We start from the raw sequence: 25118 nt of genomic DNA on the forward strand, positions 1-25118 counted from the left end.
TAAATTAATGTTAAGAGGATACAAATGGCAAGTAACTAACAGCTAGCAGATATACACTAAGTCCTAAACTTTGTTATGTACTCTTATGTAAGCAAAGTGATTCAAGAAGGACAACCTATGCTCCTTTGTTGAATGTTTATGTTCAACAACGGCTAGTAATTAACTAGCGGAATTTTATTTTGAGCAAATGATATTTTTCACAATATTATTTTATAATTCTTTTTTTCTTTATATCTCTTTCAATCATATCATTCATCTTATCTCACTTATCTCTCTTTATCACAAAAGATACTGTGAGAAGGTGCTATGGCAATTAATTACATTACTCATTTATCTTATCCTTATGCATTGACATTATATACCAGAACATGCTAACCACACCATGTACTTTAGACTATAGCATATGACATGAACAACACCTTCAATTCAACATCATCATTATTAATTATATGCTTTATGCAGATTGATATATAATGGTTTGTTTTTAGGTTTCTAATTACATGGCATCAATTAACTGACTTGCCATAACAAAATAAAGTTCCAACACAGCAATAGCTGATCCTGATAGCTCTTGTGGTTGGACAAAGACTTGTTGAGCATATAAGGTCCTCCACTCCTCAGGGTACATTCATACATCCATGTCTAAGCTTGCAAAATTAGCTAGTGATTTAGTTTTCCAATATTAGCATGAATTCTCAAGCATGTAAACGAAAAAGTATATATATAATAACTAGTTATATCATGATAAGCATACATTATTATGCTTAATTAACGAAACTTGGGTGTTATGATTGTTAGAGGGAGAGGAAAAGTAGGGTCTGAGGTAGCCAGCTGCAGATGAGTGTGAATTATATGATGAAGAATTTTTAGGTAACCGTGTTCATGCCAAAAGAAATCATCGACCCCATTAAGTACTTGTGGGGAATACTAGTAGCAGTGTGGTACTGCAATCTGAGTTTGACAAATGACATTATCGTACCACCCTCGTACTTGTGTGGGGCTCTTGTTCTTGGGGTAAAAGAACCTCCCTCCATAGCCTTTCCTGTTTAGAACATTTCCCTCTCTTTTTTCACTTCTCTGTTATTGAGTCCACAAAATCTTCTTTCTCTCCATTCAAGTTTGAAATTTTTAATGTCAGCCAGACATGGGCCAGAGGAAGAGATCCTACGCAGGTAATAATGTGATTGCGGATCACATGCATATGAAGCATATTTAATTAATTATTATGAGTTGAGATATATATAAGCCATGCAAATATCATGAAAAATAAAATGATGTGTATGGTGCTGTGTGATTGTGTCCATATTTATATAATCCCCACAAAAATACTAATAATTGGAACGAATTCTACTTTAGAATTTACATCTAAACCAAAAAATTTCACTCGTGTTTATATTTCACAACAGTTACGTGGGATAGTAATTAAATTTCTGTACATATATCTATGTATAATTTTCTCATACAGATAAGGGGTATTCTTGTGATATATTTGTCTGCATTCATAATTGAGTTCCTGACTACTTTGTTGCGTCAGATGTGTGATCAAAATTGACACGACCAGCTCCAAGTGCCAGTGAATTGTACTATGATTTTGATCATCATTGAGGGAAGTGTCTTATTAGTTTGTATTTCTGCTCCAGTTTCCGAGATCTCTCACCATGTGTCTTGGAAGTAAAATCACAAGTGTGCACCAAGTTTATAAGCTAGGGAACAATCAAATAGAAGTAAGAAACGTGTGTGACAGAAAGTGAATTGACCAAAAAACCATGAGATATTCCCTGGATTTCGCAAGGCTTTTACAGCCTAAACACAGATTAACTGGCAGTTCCTCCCCAAGTAGCCAAAAATGGAAGGCATATTTCAACCCTAGGAATCATTTGCATTTTTATAACTTTCGAAAAAGAACCACCACATAAGTTATAACTTAAGAGTTACTTTAGATTTGTTCACATTTTGATATGAATTGAAATCACAAAAATATTCTACGTTAGTCAATTATGCTTCAGTTATACATAATCAGCGTGAACAATAAAATTCTGTTTTTTCTCCGAGTATTTTATTAGTAACTTGTATTGGAAAATATTCTGTCTTTGTTTAGTTTTCATTTTTTTCTTCATATTTTCATTATTTAAATTTTAAAAATATTCGGGAAAAAACAAAGGAAAAATATAAAGTCATACTTTTGTAATTATTTGTAAGGTTAAAAAAAATTCTCAAACCAGAAAAGTCTTTAATTAGTTCATGATCCTAGGAATCATCACGAGACATTGTGTTATCTTAAGTCAAGAAATGGGGTAAACATGGATACAAACACGAAGAATTTGGTTAGTTTCGTATTTTCCCTGTAATTAAATTCTTAATTTCTTGAACGAGGTTGTAAACACATTTTTCATAAGTAAGCTCAGCTGAAAATACATTTTTTTTTTGTAAGAAATAAATTGACATGCATGTTGGTACATTTTTTTTTCATAAGTAGTTAATACAACATTCTCTTATTCTTTCTTTCAAATTAACTGTAAAAGAACAAAAGCAACTGACCCAACTTTGGTTTGGGCTACGTAAAATGAATTAGGCCCATCATAGGTGAACTAAGCTTCCGTTTTGGACTTGATCCATGTCAGAACCTGTGAACATCCTTCTAAAGTCGGACCTAATGAAAGATAAGTCCCAAAATTCTTAACATTAATTTTTTTTTTTTTATTAAAGATCTTAAAACAGGAGACTCTTTCGTTCCAAAGTGATTGACACTAGTTGAACAAATACCATAGCCAACACTGATTCATTTGGGTAAAACCAACTCTTATTGGCAATTTACTTTTTAAGTGAGGGCTAGGGAGTCTGTTAACATCCAACAAACTAAAATTTGGCTCTTGAGTTAATACTAATATATATTAAAATATTTGAACAAAATTAGTAAGGCCAATGTAGTAAAGTAATTTTATATTGAATTAATATATGAAACATTATAGATTGAATCTTATTAAAAGGAATAAATACTATTTTAAATTTGAGTCTTATAAATAAGAATAGAGGGAATACTATATATTAAATATTTGAACAAAATTAGTAAGGCTAATGTAGTAAATTAATTTTATCTTGAAAACTAAAAATACTAACCTTTTTTCTCTCCAAGTTTTATTTTCTCATTTAAGAAGATTAATTTCTCTAAAAAATTTAATGATATGTAATCCTTCCATCTTCTCCACTTACACGGGAAGAGCTTGGATGACGGCATGTGACTGTGGTGCGTGTGGTGGGAAGGCTCATATATTTAAAATATAAGATTGATTGAGGATGATGGTCAATTTGCTGAGTGCAGTCATGCAGTGCATATAAACTACAGAGAAAAAATTGAGGGTAAGGTGAGATCGAGAGAAGAGAGAAGAGAGAAACAAGAAAAGAAGAGTTATTTAATTTTGAAAAAGTGACTTACCAAAACAACTTTGTAAACTAGTTTGTTTGAGTAACGTACAGTAAGTTTTTTTTTTCTTTCAAATATTTTGATATATGTTACTTATGTGAATAAACTAAAATTTAAGTTAAATCACACATAGATAATGCTTAAGTCAATTTTTGAACAATTATAAATATATAATGGACAAGTACATATTTTAAAAGTATAATTATGTCAATATAATATTAAATAAATTTACATTATTAATGAAATTTTGTAAATAGCGTGTGTGTGTATATATATATATATAATTAATTAAAATAGTTTTCCTTTTTAAATGAAAACATAATATTGAAAATCATGTGTATAATTGAAATATTTTCCCTTCCTAATTTTATTTTTTTTATACATGAGAATTAAACATACCAAATGATTTACAACAATCATACATCTAATTCAAATAATTGAACTACACCTATTTTGTCCTTCTTAATTATGTTAATATAGTAAAATATATGTTTATGTGGGTTAATAAGTTGACCTACAAAAATATTAAACCCAAACCTGTAATTTTATGAGTTTTTGCATGGCGATCCATCGGTCAAAGACGGTGTGTCATCTCCTCCATCTCCGTGTGTATCAGTTTAGGAGGAAATATTTCCTAATATTTTGAAGCTTTAGTTCCGGCCACCAATAGAGCACAGGTAGAAATTGCGGATTGTGTATTTAATCAAAGTCTCCTGTGAAATCCTTTATTATGACAATTTATGCCTTTTAGACTTAGGAGAGTAAGAATATATCTGCAAATTTGAACAATTAAAACGAATAATTTAATCAGGTTTAATTAAAATTTTCATATTAAAAATGAGGACAACTAATGACACGTGTAAAATAAAACTGAGATTTTTAGGTAGTAATGAAAACAATTTAGATTTATGAAAAATTTAGTTAAGTCAATCTAAAAAACAATTTTTTAGTTAGCAAATGATAACAAAAAGTTTTATCAAAATAAATAATTTAATTTTAGATAAAATGATAAATTTTATTATGTTATTGAAAATAAAAATAAAAATAATAATTATAAATTTAAGTTATGTTTAAAAGTAAATCTTATAAGTTAATAAGAAAAAATTATTTCTCAAACACTTTTATTTAATTAAATATTTGTAAACTTGTCAAAAAAATTAAAAATTAATTAAAATAAGTTGATGAACATATATGTAATTTACTTTATTCTATTTATTTTTTTAAGATAATTTCTCATTTAAAATAAGAATATACATTAAATTAATAATATATTTTTTATTGGTAAGAATAGAAAAATACTATTTGAAATCTAAAATAATTCACCTATCAATTTATCATGTTTAATCAAGTGAATTAGATTAATAAGATAGTACTAAAGATAAAATAGACGATTATCAGATTACTACTTAAAAATTTATTTTTTTTCAATCATTTCAGTTTTATTTTATTACTTAGTGTTAATCGTCTTTCCTTGAGCGATGACGTGACAGATGAGATGTTAGTCATTGAAGGTGATAAGGTAACAATGGGGTGTCCATGACGAGGCGTGATGATGTGATACTCCATTTACCACATTATCACTTAACAGGTATACGATTAACGACATGTAGTAAAATAAAATTTAATTTCTTCAGGTACTTTAGTGAAAAAAAATATTATACAATAATCTAAAAATAACATATATTTCAAGTAGAAAAACATAATTAAGTCATAATTAATTATTAACACATGATTGCACTTCAACAGGTTGCCTCTCTTGTCCAAACCCATATTTATATGACCGCTTCTCACATAATAAAATATGCATGTATTACCGACGTATTTTTCCTCTAAATTTTTTGCACATTTTATTTTTGAGGGAAAATTATATTTTCTGTAGGGTGTTCAGTCTGAGGTATAATTTGAAAAATCTTCACATGGAGGCATGAGATATTTGACACGACCAAATGAAAATCAAAAGAAAGAACAAATTATGTATATTTTGGGATAAAATCATACCTGCACTTGTATGAGAATCATAATCTCACAAAAGATGGTGGAGTTATGTCCCATATAACTTTCTTTTTATGGTACATAAGAGAACAAAATTTTTGTATTTATCCGTCATAACAAATTAACAAGAACAATGGTAAGTTGGTAAGACACGATGGTGGAATAAGACCCAATCTTCATAACTTTGACATCTCAACTTTGCTAAGTAATTTGCACTATAAGCTTCAAGGGAACACAATTTCACAGTTACACGTTTCCTGTAGCTTAAAACTGCACGTGATGTGTTTTGGGGGGACCTCAACTGGGAAAATTGGTTAATAAAGTCACCATTTTACGTAAAATTAACCCCCTAGGTTTCTTAACATTGTTGCACTGTTACATAATTCATCTCAAATTTGAAGATGAATGCCTGTACATTGTCAGCAGATAGGTACTACCGTACTAGAGAAAAATGGCTTGTCCCTTGTCTCAACTGTGACACAGTTTTTTCCTCCTTGGTTTTCTTTGGTCCCCTAGAGTTACTAGTCTAAATCCAATGAATAGAAGTACAAGCTTATTAATGTCAATGGGGAACTCGAACACGTTCCTATCAACTAGGATTTTCATGAATGCAAAGTTTATAAGCAACATGAATGTTGCCAAAACAAGGTAGCATAGGTTATAATTGATGTCTCCTAGGCCATTGCAATTGATATATTGTAACATGAGGTTGTTCTAGTTTTGTTCTTCTGTAGCCTTCATGCCTCTGTAAGATTAAGTAAAGGGGATTGTGAAGTGTCATAAAATCCATAATCTTTATAGAGAATCAATCAACAAGGGACCCAGATTCTTCTATAATCATTTTCATATCAATCATTATATCATAAAACTAGATTATAATCATAGATCACATCAGAAATCAATGTCAATATTGCCATCTATTTTCTGATTAATATCTATGTTAACTCATTGGCAAGTGTACCAAATCGTTACAAGTAGTAAAGTTCTCGGAAGTCCGAGTGTCAAATCCACAGGGACTTTGTTTGTACTTAGATTAATGCAAACCCAATTTAAAAGCAAGAGATAATAATTTAAAATAAAAGATAAAGAAAGATAGAAGATAAAGTAAAGAAATATAAGATATTTAAAGATAAACTTAGAAGAGAAAATAAGAGATAAGATACTTAAAGATAAAATTAGAAGATAAAAGAAAAGATAAAAGATTGAAAGATCAAAATAAAAGATAAAATATTTAAATTGAGATATGATAAAGATAACTACTTCTACGAAATTCAAATAAATAAAATCTATATAATAAAATTGCTAAAACCTAACCAGTCTAATCAGCCTAGATATATGGATTCAGGATTTGTCTGTTATTAATACCAGTGAGCTAATTCTGCCCCACATCTATCCATCTACTTGCCCCTGATGCCTCACGATGACAAGCCTACCTTAATTACCTATCTTCCAAATGCCCTTTGCGAAGACTCAATAACTAAGATGCATTAGGATTACATTCTAGATGTTTGCTAAAGCATGGGTATTGGGGCATTAAGTCATGCTAACCCAATAATTTCTTTCTTTTAGTGTTCTATTAAGCGTTACCCTCTCCCGAGTGGTCTAACCCTTAAAACCGATTCACGCATTCATTCCTTATCCCTAATTAGGCTTTACCCTCTCCCGAGTGGCCTAAAGACTAACAGAAAACAAAGTCCGAGATGCAGAATAAGCAAGAAAGAAAAGCAGATAAAAGAAACTGGAAGGAAAAACCCTCTAAAAGATAACCCGATAATTTCCTCCTTTTAGTGTTCTCTTAAGCGTTACCCTCTCCCGAGTGGCCTAACCCTTAAAACAGATTCAAGTATTCATTCCTTACCCCTAATTAGGCTTTACCCTCTCCCGAGTGTACTAAACCCTAACAAAAAGCAAGTTCAGAGATACAAGATGTAAAAAGAAAGAACGGTAAATAAATAAAGAACCTGGAGGAAATTCCTCTTTTTATTGATAACTCTTGAAATGTTCCATACATCATTGGCTTTTTAGGCCTGCCAGGCCCTAGCAAGGGGGTTAGCCACTCATGGTCATGAGGGCTTTACAATGAGAAGGGGGTGAAAGAAAGTAAATGAAACCCCTAGGAGAGGGGGTTCTATGGTGGTGTGTTTCTGTCCCTTGGACTGACTCTCTATTTATAGCTGTTGAAGTGGGCTTTGGGCCTTCGTAGGCGCGCTTAGCGTGACACCCTGCGCTTAGCGCGTGTACTTCCTGACCCGCTTAGCCCGTGACGCGCGCTGAGCGCGCGTATTGGATTGGGCCTTCTTCAAATTTTCTTCTTTTCTTCAATTTTTCTGCCCTTTTTGCTTGTTACACCTCCAATTTTTATATCTGCACCCAAAAATTCAATTTAATTAATTTTCTAACTTTTAATCACAAATAACTGCTAAATAATTAATTTCAAGCCAATATTTGATTAATTTTCTACTATCAAAATACAATTATTTAGCAGTTATCAATCTATGTTAACTTTTGTTCACAATGAATAGGACCAACACGAAGAGCATTGTAAAGTGAATAAAAGATCGTATCAACGTGGTATGCGGTTTTAACTAACGTTTGTCCTTGCTGTATCAATAGTTTTTTCCTTGGACCATATGACAATAGGACAAATTGAAATGCATTCATAAATTACAGAATATCTATCTGTTAGGCCCTAGGCCTAGCCTCAACAAAAGACAGAGGGTAGGATTTGGTGGCAATCTTTCATGTGGATACATGAACCTAATGTGAAACATTTTGTTGCATCCACTGTAGTATAAGTTTTGAATTGCTAGATCAGATAATACTTTAAAACTTAATACTTGGTAGAAAAATAAACCCCTAACTATGATTTTTAGAATTCAGTGTAAAAGTCCTTGTTCCCCATTTGACGAACAATTTTTTTCTGCAAAGTCTGTAAAAAAGGCAAATTGAAAGATAAAGAGTGGAACACTTAGAAGAATACATAAATGAAAAATGAGGATCATAGACCAATCATTTTATATTGTGAACAACTACTTTATTAAGTTGTAGAGCCCCAACACAACAAAGCATATGGCATGCTTCTAGTGCGGTGCTTGTTAGTTAAGGACTTAAGTTTGTAGTTCACTGGTCACTATAACATACCATGTGAAGTCATCTACACTTATAAAATCCTCCATGATGTAAACCCAATGTTGATAATTAATGCTTCATCTCAGAAAAAGAGGTTAACGGATCCTTGTCCATTATCCGTTTTCTGGTTCATGGTAGGTACACTTAACTTGTTGTGAACAATCATTTGTAAGAGAGACATGTTTCCTTACATTAACTTTTTGGTGTTTGTATAGTTTTGGAATATGCAGCCAGTTAGAAAATCTTGGGATCATAAGTTTTAAAAAAATTGCATTTGGAGTGGATTTAAAGTAACTAAGAATACACTCATAAGAGAATTTTATAGTTTTTCAGTGTTTTGTGGTAAGCAAAGGTTAACTATTTAACAAGAAAGTGGCTTATGGTCTGTGAGAATTGTGAACCGGGGCCGTTATTTGCTCAACTTCATTTATTGATGATCATAGCTAATTAAAGACCAATAAGAACATTGAGAATCAGAGAAATGATTTCATGGCCACAATTTCTGACTTCAAAGCTTCAAGGTCTGCCACAAAATTTGAAACACAATGAAAAGGTTCTTTTGATTGTTAAATGTTAACAATCACAATTAAGAGGTAAAGCACAACACAATGACACTTTTTGCATTAGGAAGATATTTCTTGATGCCTCCGAGTCCATTATTGCAGTACTGCAGAAACCAACAAAATTTTCCATTCTTGGAAAAGTAATGCACAATTTTTAATTGGTACAAAAGATTAATCAGCCTATGGAATCTTGCGCCGCTCCCGAGTTTAACGCTGTTCTATTCATTGATCCATGTGACAGTTGATAAGCAACTTGAATAATATAAAAGGCTTTTAACAATTTCTCAATTGGAGTTTCCCTTTGGTCCAATCATTCAGCTAAGAAACCATGATAAGGGATGGAGTTTCTCTTTATTAAACATGATGTAGCAGTCCTAGGAACATGCACCACATAAGAAACCTTTGTTTCTCTTTCTTGTACATTGTGATTTGTGGCATGTAATTTATTCATAAAACAATGATAAATGTCATGAACTTTAGTGCTTTTGTCAAGGAAAACTAATGGGAAACAATTCAGAAGTTTCAACGTTTAGTTTGGACGTGGTATTGGAAACACATTTTGTCCAGAAACTAAGCAACACTGGAAGCAGACAGAATGAGTGGATAAACCAGTAGTTCAACGGAACTATTAAAAAAAAAGCTTAGGTTATATAACACGTTCAATTTACTTTTTATGTTTGTCAGCCAAAAGACAAAAATTGTGAGTATAATCCAAGCTTGTCGAATTGAATTTGTAAATATGAACATGCCCACATTAACTGCTTTGTGATATTTAAATTAACACAAGCTCTGCATTTTCATAATGTTATTCTTTGTTTACATGCTATGCAATTTAGTATGATGACGATTTATCATAAAAAGAAGAAACTTACACAACCTGGTTAGGCAAAAATATATAAGAGTTTAACTTTCTTTCAATGTAAATATTTTACACTATCAAGTGGAAAAAAACTTGAAAATAATTTCTGAGTAAATCTTCCTTGTTCCCCATTACAAGAACAAAGTTTCTGCATATCATGTAATTCCCACTATTCTTATATGCATGGCTCGAGAAAGGAAGGAAAAGTACAGTATCTCAAGAAAGGATTGCATGTGTTGCAGCATGCTATTAAGCATCTTGGCTTATTTTCAGAGAGTATTTCATATAAAGATAGAATTTGAGTATTTCACATAGAAAGTTGAACAAGAAGCCTAGGAGAAAGATAACAATTTCATGCCATCGAATTTTCTTCAACATGCAGAGTGGAGGAGGAGTCATTAGACTAATGTGCAAAAGATAAGATCATTATTTGTGGGATTTGGTTCTGGTTGCTGCAGACAAAAATAAGGCAATAAAAAACAGCAATTTCGTGCTATTAATTTTTCAAAATGCAATTAACTTGACCAGTGACATGACAAGGAGAAATGAATTAGATCAAATGATACTCTAGGTTTTGAAACTCTTCTGTTGAATGACAAATTACTATGTGTAGTGTAGGCCTTGTCCAAGAATTTAGGAAAGTTAGTGGACTTTCAAGTTTAAGTAGTTTGTCTAAATACTTTGGCACTTAAAAGTCGTGGCCCTCTTAATGTACTTCTTTATTTGTTTTTAACCCACTAATGTGGGATTGGTTCTCCTGTTCAATGAATTTGACAGTGCGTAGTCAAAGGAAGATCTCAAATTCTGATATATTTTTATGTTAGATGTTGCTTTCTTCCCTTAAAAGCTGATTTCTCTCGGATGGTCAAATGCCTCACAAACTTCGAAATATCCTTTATAGTAGTAGATATGTCTTTCTTCCCTGAAAAACTTTTTTACACTGGGCTATGATAATAACTCATTTCCTTTAAACATTTATGTGCAAGGAAGTAAGGAACCATAATGATTACTTTGTTCTTTTAAGATCAACTGAAAATGTCAGGTGAAAAAAAAAGTGTCGGTCATCCTTTTAGTACAATTGTCGCTTCAGCCAATTCATGGGGTTTGTACGTACCCAAAGTCTAATATATGATGTTGTACTTATATATTCTTATTTGTAATTCTTAAGAATTATTTCAAACCAAAAAATAACTAAAAAAAAAAACCCACCGTTGCTTTAGCATCCAGCATAAAACAATGTGAAAACTGAAAACTGTTTTCCATGATTGATCAACCCCATATAGTGAAACCTGGCATGCTTTTAGGAAGCTGCTCATTGTTTTCTGGTTGTGTTTTACCAAAATGTCAAAAGGATGAGACAGTTACCACTATGAATTGCTCCCTGATGCGAACCTGGTGATGAATATGCATCATAACAAGTCACAAAAAAAGAGGAGAATGGTTCATGTCTTCACTTTCTGGTTCATTGTAGGAAGGCTAGGACTTAGTTATCAATTAGTATGTGAGAAGATATATTTTTTCATTACTTGTAACCTTTGGCCTTTGTGTTATCGAAGTAGAATCTGAAGCAAACAACAAAATCTTATGTTGGGATTGCAAGGAAAATACCAATTTGAGTGGGCAAGAAGTAAGTGGAAGAATATCATTATTTTTTGTTGTTTGGAAAATTTTTCGAAGTGATTGATAACAAAGGTTATCAATTTCTAAATTATTGTCTGCATTTTTGTGGGGACGTGAAACTAGAGGGTCTTCTCCACGTAACATCATTTATTGAATGTAGGCTAAGAATGAGTAACAAGATACCAACTACCAAGGTTTCATTGAGGAGATATAAGGTTAGTCTTAGGGAAGGAAAAAAGGTCCTTAAGTTTGAATCATCCAAGTGACATTTCTAACAAAAACTAATAAAATAACATTTGTCAATAAAGATAAATAAAAAATTCGTTGAAGACATTTTTTAATGACACTTAAGTCTACTAGCAACTACAGAAACGTTAAAATTCTGTTATTTATCAGCCAAGATTTCATTTTAGTTAGGTTGGAAGGTTTCTTAACTATTAAAGAAATCGATATTGAGATATCAATGTTGTAGTATAGTTCGAACAAGGCGACACAAAATCTATTCTAATAGTAATCATAATCAATCATTAGATGATGGAATCAGACAAAAAACCAGAAACCCATCCCTTGGTTATGTAGTAAATGTTCAAATCCCCTGAAATTATTGTTAATGCCGTCCATAGAAATTTGCTCTGTTAATTACAGAGGAAAATATTTTGGAAACCATGACTTTCTCTCACCTTAACAACACACAAATTGAGCACAAACTGTTAATGCCTGAGTGATTAGAAGTTTAACATTTAGTAAACAAGCAAAATACTTTTAAATTGTGTGATAATTTATATATTAATCATCACATGTCTAACAATATAAAATTAACTCCCAAGTTCATCCAGGAAAATTGTTTGCCTTTGACAATTTTCGTGTCTATAAGATCAACAAGTCAACAACTTTATTGTGCACGGTGTAGTTATGATTGCTAGCACTTATTTAATTCTTTGAAGTAGAGAATCATAATTTTTAACGTGAAAATAAAAATTTATACTCAAATAGAAAATTGAATTATGCAATAATTCCCGGTGATACCAAGTTGATGTCTGATCTTCCTTTCAATTTGACTAGATGAGAGAGATTCATGTGGTAGATGAGTGAAATATGAAAGGTTTTGCATGTTGCAGTTGCATGCTTTAAAAGTTTGACCGAGTCAACACACAGTTAAGCAGCAAAAATGCAAAAGAAAAGTAAAGAACTAAAGATCATCATTGAGTCCACTAGAAAAGAGTTCTAGAAAATATTTCTAAGGAGTTTGTTCCCCATTACACGAACAAGTTTGCTGCTATGCAGTGTTTCCTAGTGGTAACTTCATTATATAGTGGTTCTGCTTCACACATTGCTTGGAAAAAGGAAAGAAAAAGTGCAAGGCAAAATCGTCATTGTAAGTGTGCATATTCTTTCATTGTCAATTGAAGTAGATCACCAACGTCCAAAAATTATATACTGGAAAGTTGAAAACAAGAACTAAAGCACAAAAAAGAATTAAAGGAAAAACAGTGATTTAACTAGACCTATTTTTGTCACATAGTTTTTCTTTCTTTGGGTGATGCCTTTATTTGATGCAAATGAGATGAGATAATGTGGTCAAAGTTGATGCAAGTTAATGATTCCCACCGACATATGATTAGGCTCTAATTAATATATAGCCTTTCTTTTAGACCGGTAAATATTGGCCAAAAAGAAATAGCATTCGAAAATGTGAAGGAAATAAATTAGGAATCCAGAGAAAAAGCACATTTGACAACTATATAGTATACATTGCAGAGTTAAAATTCAGAGAAGCATATCGCCAGGCAAGTTAATTCTAATTACATATAGCTAGCTCATCGATGTGAACCTTTAACTCGTGATAAGAAACTTACGGCAGCAACAAAAGATGCAAATAAATAATCTTGAGTTTGAGGTTGGAGAGAAATTTCTTTTAGTTTCAGTGGTATTATTTAATTCGGATAGAACTGTCTAACAAAAAATATATGTAGTCTCTCATGAAAACAAAGATTAAATAGTAGTCTTCTGCTGAAGGATAAAGTAAGAGTTAAAAAGTAAAAGCCATTTATATTATTTATTTTATTCTATGCACTAAGGGTATCTCTGACTCTAATTAATAGAACCTGTCTCATAATCAATATATTGAAAGGGTCAAACTAATATGTACTTACTATATAGTTTGCTTATCGTTAAAGTTAGTTTTTGAACTAGGTAATAAATATAAAACATCATAAAAGAACATATTTATTAAATTTTATTTATTTTAATATAAACATAATATATTTTAATTTATTTTATCATTTTTGTTCAAATGAAATTTTAAAAAAAATGGAAAATGGCATAATAATTAAAATAAATAATATAATATTGATAAATTAAAATAGTAAAAACAATTAAAAATTAAAAAAAAAGATTTTGCTTACTCTTTTTATTATGCTATGTTGTAACCCAAAAATAATAAGAAGGATTTTCTCAAATTAAGAGGACATAAAGGAGGACTTTGTTGAAATGTATTAAAGGTTTAGATGAGGGTCTCATTTATTTTTTTCATTAGAGTTTTAAACACAATATAAATTAGTAAAATAAACTCATTTATTAAAATGCTTTAAATAAACTAGTAAACAAAATAAATAAATTATAAATGACTTGAAATGATTAATCTAACACAACCAATCTAATTGGTGTTGATTTCAATTGTTTATAAATTGAACTGATTTCATTGAGATTTGTGCATAATGTAATTATATATAACAAATGAATAATTATAAGCTCCTTACCAATTTTTATTATTAAAATTAAATTATTTTTTGAAAATATTTCTGACATTATATATAATTTGTTCTATTTTATCAAATCTTGAGAATTTTAAAAAAATGTCCATAGTTAAGATTTATATTCTTATCAAATTTATGTAATTTAACTTTCTATCTCAAGTATATATGTAAATAACTACTAACGTGAGCGTAAGTGAAAATGATTGTTCTTTTGTTAAATTTTTATATGACATTGTTATATGAAAAAAAAAATTATGCCTATCTCTCTCATTATATATATATATACACACACAATAATAAGTAAGGTGTGATTTGTGACCAAACATTTATAACTAGATGAATAGCCTAAACAAACTACACAACAAAACATATAAAATTTCAACATGAAAGAATCTATTCAACAGTTGGTCTAAATAGAAGAGATTTAGATAAGTTTAAAATGTAATTTTGTGCTGATCGATCTTAAAATAAATGTATACGTATTAAAGTACTATTGAAAGAAATTTCCACTTCATGGTTAACAATAATATCATGAGAGATCCGTTGGATAAAAGGTACTCTGATGAAAAAGAAGAATCACGTACATAACCATTTTTAAACTTTAAGTTCTCCTTAATATATTGAAACAGATATCGTCACATTTTATTAGAAGATTCTTTATTTAAAAAAATATCTTTTATTTTTTGTAATTTAATTTTTTTTTTGTTTTTTTAATAGCTTTTCTTTGTTTTTCATGTTTGTAACTTTTTTATTTTAATTTTTTTAAAAAAATATTATCTAAAGTGTTATAAGAACTAAAAATAAAATAAACCTAATTTATAAGGATTAAAAATATAAAAAATAATTTTATAAGGATGAAAAAATAATAATAAATTAGAAGAATTAAAAAGATATTTAAATCTAAAAAAATTCTGAAAACAACTTTAAACATATGAAGATCATTAAAAATGAATTACAATGTTCCTGTCAGCCATGAATATAAATATATCCCCCAACAATCATTCTAGATGAATGATTATTGACCAAGTCGCTTTCGAATGGAGACGATGATGACCAATAATACAAACAAAAACGACCCTCCTACACAATGGCAAAGGCAAAATCAAATTTACGTTGTAACAATTCTACGCAGTTCATATGCATTTTCCACATTTCAGCTGGCTACTCAATTAATTAATATTGGGATTCCTATAAACAACAAATTCATGAAAAATGTATATTTTTATCTTTCTACAATGCTAATACTAATTAACAAACGCCAGTTCTAGAAGGCTGAAAAAAAAATGAAATAATATATAGGCAAACATTCGGGCTGCAAATTTTGTCTCTATAGTCCTATAAGCTATTATTTACTCTTAAACCACTTGACCAAGAGAGGTTTTGGTGACTCAGCTAAGACCTAAAGCGTAGATCAGGTTTAGTTTTTTTTTCTTCTTTCGGGTACATTGTTTATAGGGTAGTTTTGGTGCCAAGTAGGTACGCAGAAATCTATTTTAGTGAACGACACGTTTTTACGCAATTAATATGCGACAAATTATACAGCAAACGACCCAAAAGATCAGGACCACCATGGTCACCCTATTGATACTGTATTACCATTCCCATGTGCTGCTCTCCACTGCATAGTTTATGACTTGGATTGTAGTTGAAATTTGCTCATGAATCATGACCCCAAAAGGAAAAAAAAGAAAAAAGTCGATTTTTTTTACGAGGTAAGAAAAGAAAAGAAAAAGTTGAAATCTGCTCTCGGTTGTTTTTTGTGTCCTTTATCCAATAAAAGAAAATGAAAAATATAAATATGAGATGCAACTCTTGCTTGGGGCTGCTTCTAGACATTGATGTTTAAGGTAATTTTTTTTTTGTATTTAATTCAAATTTAAAATAACTTATTAATTTTTATTTCATTTTTCTAATTTTTGAATTGGAAATTTATGAATTAAATTCAAATAATCCAATAATTTAACTATAGAATTGTAACAAAAGCTTAATTTTCCTACATTATTATGGTAATTTTTTATACGAGTAATCACTTATATTTTTTTGGTAAAATCAAGGTATCTCAATACCATAAAAACATGAAATCAATCCCCATAAAACGTAGAAATCATTCGAATTGATTTTACGTACTTCTTACGACAAAAACTTTTTCATGCGCATGTACGTCTTAAACTAATATGACTTTTAAAATAATATACAAAAGTCAATAACTTGATCGTATGTGATAATTTTTAATCAAATGATAGTCTAAATTTATATTTTTAATATTTTTATTAAATTCTTATAATAATTAAGTCTAGTTTTTACGTCTCACGTTATATGAAGAACTAAAACCCATTTTTAAATATTTTTATAATACGAAAAAATGGACCCACACGGTGTTAATATGTATATATAAATTAACTGGAGGCTAATGATTGGCTAATATATATTCAATGCACCATTATCCTCCAGAAGCAAAAAAAAAAAAAAAAGTATACCCGTTGCATTTTAAGGTTCCAATAAGTATGCGAAAAATTGAGGTTCCAATTTTCTTACAATAATCAGCAATATATAGAATCCTGAAACAAGCATAAGTATACCCGTTGCATTTTAATTAAATGAGATTAACAACTAGAGCATAATAATAACTCCTAACCCAAAGTCTTTTTCACTATCTAACTAAGGCAAAACAAATGTTCCTGACAGAACCGATCGATAATTCAAGCACCAATCAAGACCCTGAAAATTCCTCCACAGCCTGCACGCTGGCTTTGTTCCAGTCTCTTGGAGGAAAATCCATAGGGAAAATTTGTAAGAAAATCGTATATTTCTACTAGTGCAGGCTAAAAGTTGTAGCTAAATTGAACTCCATCCACTGATGTAAGTCATATAGAAGTAATATTCACTGATTAGCTTAGGATAAAGGATTCTGTCCCACACATGCGTATAAGACACGTAGGGTCATTGGCCAAGTTGCAAACAATCTGCTTGTAGTTGGTGTTTAAACCATCTCTATGAACAGCCCACATGAAAGTCTTGACCCTAGGTGTGAGGATATACAGTACTCCAAATCATTTTCCACACAAATTTTGGCTTATTATTAAAATGAATTTTTTTTACATTATAATCATTTGTTTTCTTTCTACATTTTTCAATTTTGATGCTAGGTGGACCGGGCAGATTAGGTTCACTTTCTAATTGGTGATTCTTGAGAGGGAGCTGGCTAGTCCACAAACAAACGAGGTGGTAGTACTTGCAAGAGTTTGGCATTAAGTTAGGAAACAATATTTGCAGAGTAACATGAGTGATAAGGTTGATTGAGGAAGAGTAAAGAGAAAAAGGAGGAGAAAGAAGATCTCAAATTCAAATCCTCTCAATTAATATTTCTAACAAAACTAACATGCCGATGAAAAAATTGGACGGAGCAATAATATGAAAAAGTTTAAGAATATACCTACTGGAAATAGATGTTTGGTATTTGTCGGTTAAGGTGGTTGACCCTAAGGTATATGTGAGATGAATACTAACTAAGTTGGTAATTGCTTACAATCGATCGCATCCCGACATGAAATATGAAGACTTATTAGATACTCGTTGCTCTAACTGAGATCAATGGTCAAGGTTTTTTCAACAGCCTCTTCACACTACTTGGCGTAACAAATCACAAATAACGTGGTGCCTGGGGCATCTTGAGGATACGTTACTTCTTAAATGTGAATTAATATTATCCTTGTATATATGTTGGCATAAGTTTCACCAGTGGCCTAAGATTGTGATATTTATTTCCATCCTCGGTCAAGGTCTCAAGGATAGTTAGGATGCTTCAATTGATGTGTTGGATCTCAGTTTTCGGAGTATTTCAGGCGGTTGTTGGTATCAATAAAATTATACTGTGGTCATAGATAAGCATGTTATATTAACATTTCTAATCTTGAATTCGTTAAGGTTTTGCTCATATCACCACTAAGGATTTTTTTGGGTAATTCGCTAAAAACACTTACAAGAAAAATGAGAACAAATTTTTTTCATAAATTAAAATCAATCTATGCATAAGTTAAAAATCAACTTTTGAATAAACTAACAAAATAACTTTTACAAATTAGTTATACTTATACATAAGTTAATTATAAATTATGGAGAAGTGTTTTTTTTTTTCATTTTCCCTTCTTATTTAATTTCTTTTTTATAAGTGTTTCTAAAAAAAATTTAAAAAAAAACTCTAAGAATTAACCTTACGACTATAAAAGTATCCGATTAAGTCAAAGACAGAAACATTCTGTTACTTAATAAAAGAGTCGTCTAGTCTATGATATTATAGTATGTATAAAATATAATTATATATCATCTCTCAAAAATTAATAATTGAAACATGTCTCTTGTATGAATAATTGCACGTGCTTATGCCTATCACATAATTTTGAGGTAACATTGTCAAAGTTTATATAATCTCAATGCAATTCACATGGCATATTTAATTATTAAAATAACCATCATGCATGGTCTGGTACAAAAACACAATACTAATACCATTTTTAAAACCGCCCGAAAATTTAACCTAAATTTAAGGTATATATACTTAGAGAATTAACCCTTACAAGTTACAATTACAAATATGACTCATCACACCTGCATTAAAAAATTAAAACAAAAAACAGAACTAATTTCACCATAAAATTGTTCATCTCCCTCCAGCTTCTCTATTAATTGTCCGACATTGAAGTAATCGAGCATGAATAAGAATTTGAACAAGAGAAAATTTCCATGCATACTCGACGATATATGTGCATAAACCATTCAGTTTGACGATAACTAAAATAATTAACAGTCAAAATAACTCTAAAAATGAGAAGCATACACAGGAATTAATATAAAACACCCAACAAATAGAATGAGTCATTGAAATGCACTTTTAAAAAACTATATGTGAAGAATTTCATATAATATTTATAAATTAAGTAAAAGAATGTTAACGGCTGGTAAATTATCATAAGTAATTGTAACTTATTTGCAAATGATTAAAATAGATTCTAATGTGCATATATGAGTGGCAATGGGAACGCAACAACAAAAAGTGGCATCGGTAAGGGATCGGAATGCCGACATGGAATAAAGGACTATAAGCCATTTTTATTTTTTTTACCGAAACTTCACGATTGCTTGAGATGTAGGACAGAATGAGAGAAGCATTTAATAGTGTACATACTAAATCTGAAAATTGAAATTGGAACAGTCCAAGAAAGTCAATGTTACACTCGTGCAAATTTCCTACCTGAGATATCTTTTCTACAATGTACATCCATTTTTATTTCGAAACATAATTGTCTAAAATTTTAATTCCACGGGGTCCATGATTAATACCACATATAATGACCTGAAAACCAAAACTCCTATGGAAAAAGGTTTCAAAACATTATTCGCGCTTTCAATTATCGATAGATACATACAATAATTCAAACGCAACCCCATCACGATTTATGATAGTTACAGTGGCAGTTTGAAAAGGAATTGTCCATTTCACAGAACAGGGAACGGACTAAATTTTCTCAAGCAAAAATTACATTAGAAATATTAATCATGAGATTCATTTGTTTGGACATTGAAATGTAAATTCGAGTGTGGATGAGAAATTACAGAGGCGTGCATGCAGTGATGTTTCCCATCACGGGCATGGTGTAACCCTTTGCCGTAATCAACATGCCTAGGCACGAGCATGCATGATTTATATATGATCAAAACTCATATATATATATATATATATAACAAAATTGATATATACGTGGCCACTTGTTTTGTTTGTTGCACATGCACATTACCTTATTTATAGACTAGCTAATTAAAGTCCTCAATGGTGCTATGGCCGATCACGCTTTGTACAATAAACACTGCTTCTGATATGTCACTGTGGGTCACACACCCTCTCCTTGATAGAAGAAAGCCTCCACCAAATGAGGCACAATTGGTATGGACCCCGAGTCCCACGTACGGTCACATCCACAATATCATGCATGATGCACCTTTCATTTTTGGACTATTATTATTATTTACTCGAATGGATTCATTTAATACAAAGAGTCAGTTAGGAAAACTGTAGAACACTAAACACAAGCAATGTATATACTCTCAGCTAGACAAGAGGTGTACCGTGTTGATTGTGTGTTGTATAGATAGAATAGAAATTAAAGTATAAAGATTGACAGAATCAGAATTTGCTTTGTGTGTGGTGGTGGGTTAGTGATGATTCGTGCACCGAATATATATACACAAGATTGCGAGTTAAGAGCTGACATAAGCAACAAAATGAACAAGCCTTAAGCGTTGCGTACCTACAAGAAGTGACTATATATATATACTCTCAGTTTGGTATTGGTCATCACCTCTTCTGCTAGCTCTTCACACGCACCACTCAATTGATACCTATCACTTGGTGGGTATGGGGAATCAAGGCAACCGACTCCTTTTTTTTCTTTTGATTGTAATATAATACTCAAATAGTAATAATAATAATAATAACACTTTTGGTCTATCAATATTGGGATTGTGTGATTCTAGTCATGTTCACGTCGCAGAATACTAACAGGAACACACGGAGGATATGTCAATCTCAAAAGCTCAGCAAATACTACTCAACTTAGTAATGCTTCAAAAATGCTAAACACCACCTAGTGCTCCCTTGATTGATTGGTCATTTGTTGTGGAGGTCCCTTGCTCGGCTCGTGTCATACCAACCAATCTCTTGGTTGGACGGTTCACAATCCTTTAAGCACGGAGTCTTGTAAAAACATAAATGCTTTAAGTGTCTTGATGTATCATGCAACATTGAAAGAAAGAAAATATCAAAGTAGGCCTAATGGGATTTGAAACCCCTCTCTTAAGTTCTTTTGCATCTCTTAACTACTTAACCAATGCAATTCTTTGGTATATGTATATAATAAGTAACTTAAACGGCGGCGATCTAAAATACACATATGTCTACCACTACTAAATAAAAATATATATTTATTATGTAATTATATTATTAATATTAATAATATTCTTAATAATATTAATCATAACTTTAATATATTAGTATATTAATAGATGAATTAATAATTTGATAAATATAAATTGATTGAAATATAATTTATTAGGTTAACTGAAAATATATTATATAAATGTAAATTTTAGTAATTAAAATAATTTAAATTAGTTTTTTAGTCCTCTAATTAATTATTTATGTTCAATTTAATCTTCTAATTTTTTTTGGTTCAATTTGTTCCTTTAATTTTTTAAATCGATTTAATTTGGTCTTTCAATCTAAATTATAAGAAATCATACTTTGTGACAATTCAAAACTTCTATTAAGTGATTTTAAACCGTCACAAAATGCATATTTTTTTTAAAAAATGAATCATTTTAAAAATTAGAAGACTAAATTGAACATAAAAAAACTAAAAGATCAAATTGAATCTGTTTTAAAAATTAGAGGACCAAATTGAACAAAAAAAAAATTAGATAACTAAATTGAATCTAAAAAACAAATTAGATGACTAAAAATTTATTTAACCATTAAAATATGAAAATTAGATGCTCAACATCATCATGGATCTCAATCACCTCTACATTAATAGTAACAATATTATAAATATTCGGCTTAAATACATTTTTTATCCTTGAATTTTTTTTTAATTTTCGTTCCTATAAAAAATTATTCTAGTCCTCACAAAATATTTTTATTTTATTTTTTGTCCTTAAATTTTTTCACATAACACTTTGAACAATGAAAAAAAAATATTATCTAAAACATTTTGAGGATGAAAACTAAAATAAACACATTTTGTAAACACTAAAACAGACAAAAAATTACAAGAACAAAAATAAAAAATAAAACTAAATTACAAGAATAAAAATGTATTTAAGCTTTAATATTAATATATATTTCTCTAAAAATATACATATAAATAATAACACTAATAATATTAATACATTATTAATATGAGTTTAAATCTCACTATGACTATTTTGGTTGTTTCTTTTTTTATTTTTTATATCACACAATCGCTTCATATCATCAACATCCCAAATCCTATGTTTATTGCCATGTTGGTTATCACATCATCTATATTGACCACATCATTTGTCATATCATTCATTAGCTTCATCATCATCACATTATCTATTATGGTCACATCATCATCCATATCATCTATCAACTTCGTGTAAGCAAAATTTATTAAATATTTAACAAAAAATTGGAAAAAGAATAAAAAAAATACAAACAATTAATAAGTCCTTTAAATATGATTTATATATTTTCTTGTGAAAAATGAGACTATAACCTCCCAAACAATGGATGAGTACCATGCCTTCAACTTGGTTCAAAGTCCCTAAGCCTAAGGCTTAAGACTTGAAGGGATGAATACATAGTCTTTAACTCGATTCAAATACATCACACTCAAACCTCTAACAATTAAAAATTTAGATCCTTTGGACCAACAGCCTAGCCCGCATAATCAACAAAGGGATTGTTAAGTTATCAACACAAATGATGATTCAAATTTGATTTTTCTTAATTTTGGCTAGGACAACTTAGATCGGGAAGTAAAGCTTTTGAGTCAATTTTTGACAAAGGATAATGATTGCTTCAACAAGAGCTAGGCTTTAGGGTTGTTCACCTATGACAAATTTCCAATTGGAACTATGACAAGCGAAAAATGTAATGCATCCATGATTGAATATTGTACACCTCATAAAGTTAATTAATTTAAATAAAATATATCTCATTTTTTACTAGATATAATATTTTAATGTTGGAATACAAGTGTGAGGTGAAGTCACACATCGGATAAGAATGAGAATGTTGAAAACCATATAAGTGAGAATAAGACTCATAAACCTGAGCCTTAAGGTTTTGAATTAAAATGTGGTGTTAGATTTATTTATGTGATTGCTTGAGGCCCATTGGTGTAAGTCTCCCTAGTTTACCCCCCTTGATTTCACAATGATTGGTATCAGAGCCAATAATTTCACTTGGTGACTAGCTCACATGAGTAAGATGACAATGGTGGATTCATGGATATGAGAATCCCTTATATCGAAAATCTTCATGTCAGGCAACAGGTCCTCCAGGTGTTGTGGCGGTGCAAGATCTCGTTCAGTTTGATTGATAAAATCTATAAACTTTAGTCTTAAGATTTTGAATTAAAGTGTGGTGTCAAGTTCACTTATGTGGTTGTTCGATACCTATTGGTGTAAATCTCCCCAATTTACCCCACTTGATTTCACAACATTTACTTAAAAAGATCCAAATCACCATAAATAAATTCATTTAGCATATTCAAATTAGTCAAAATAAAAAATAATTCTTAAATCTTAAGTATTATATATGTGTGTTACATTAATTTGTTAATCATTAAACTATTTTTTTAAAAACAATAAATAAGTTATTGTATTTTAAAAGTTTGCAATAAAGTTCCTAAATGTATACATTATTGTCCATTAGAGTTTAATTTTGATTTATTACTAATGCAAAGATTTTTATATTGATAATAAATTAAAAACCTCTGATTGGATATATCAACCAATTTAACCTAACTCTACCTTTTAAAAGATGAATTGAATTGGGTTGAACTCATCATGCTTTAAAGTGAGTTGAAAATCTAAACTCTGTTTAACTTTAAATGAATTACAGGTTAAAGTGCATTTATCCAGTATAATTTTTTTTTTAAAAATAGAATAAAGAAAAATGGTTATAAAAGGGTGATGTATAGATTGATCGAAAAAAATATAAAATGAAAAAGAATATAAATCATTAAATAGTAATAATAATAATAATAATTAAATTTAATTATGTTTTCTAAAATTTAAATTTTCTTTTTTTAGTTTTTATAATTTTTTTTTACATTTTTAATTTCTAATTTAGTTTTATTCATCTTCCTGAAAGGAATTAAAAATAGGCGAAGATTAAACATAATAATTTTATCAAGAGAAATATTTTTAACACAAAAAGAATATGGTGTGATAAACTTAATAATGGAAAGAAAAATAAAAATGTGAGTAGACACCTCATTTGACAAATGCAATGTCTAATACTAATAATATTGTTGTTTGGCTATCATCAATTACTATGCAAATAAGAAATGCATGCGAGATGTGTTGATTGTTTGTATTTGGGTGACACACGGAGCATATTTTGTATTAAATGAAATTAATTTTAGTTAAAATATTAATTTTAAAGTAAAATAATTTATATTTAAATATTTTTATCGTAAAAGTATATTTATTGTAAAATTTAGTATAAATTTTCAATTTAATACAAAATTTACTTAATATTACTTCTAGCTTAATTATAATTTAAAAAATAAATGAATTTTATATAATAATAATGAAATATTTATAAATAAATTTAAGTGTTTGATGCTGAATTTAATTTGATCTTTACCAAAAGATTCTCATCAAAATCACGTTTCAGAGTAGGCAAAATTATTTGGAAACTCATTTGCGAAACAAATCATGCAAAAGTTTAATTGGAATTTGAAATACCGTGATCCTTAAAAATCAATTCTGATACTTCTTTTTTTCTCCATAAAATCTTATAAGTGACACTTCAGCCAATTGAGGCGATATGATTCAAATTAATTAATTTGTAAGTACGGTAAAGATTGAGATGCTTTTATTACCAATAAAACAAAAAATACTCCACCCGTTCATATTTATATAACGTTGTTGACTATAATATTGGTTAAATTTACATTTATTGAAAAATTGGTTAAACTTAAGTATTTAATATTAAACTTGTGTGTATTTATAATATTTTTCTAAAT

This window comes from Glycine soja, chromosome 2, assembly GCF_004193775.1.
Source record: "Glycine soja cultivar W05 chromosome 2, ASM419377v2, whole genome shotgun sequence".
Classification (NCBI taxonomy): Eukaryota; Viridiplantae; Streptophyta; class Magnoliopsida; order Fabales; family Fabaceae; genus Glycine; species Glycine soja.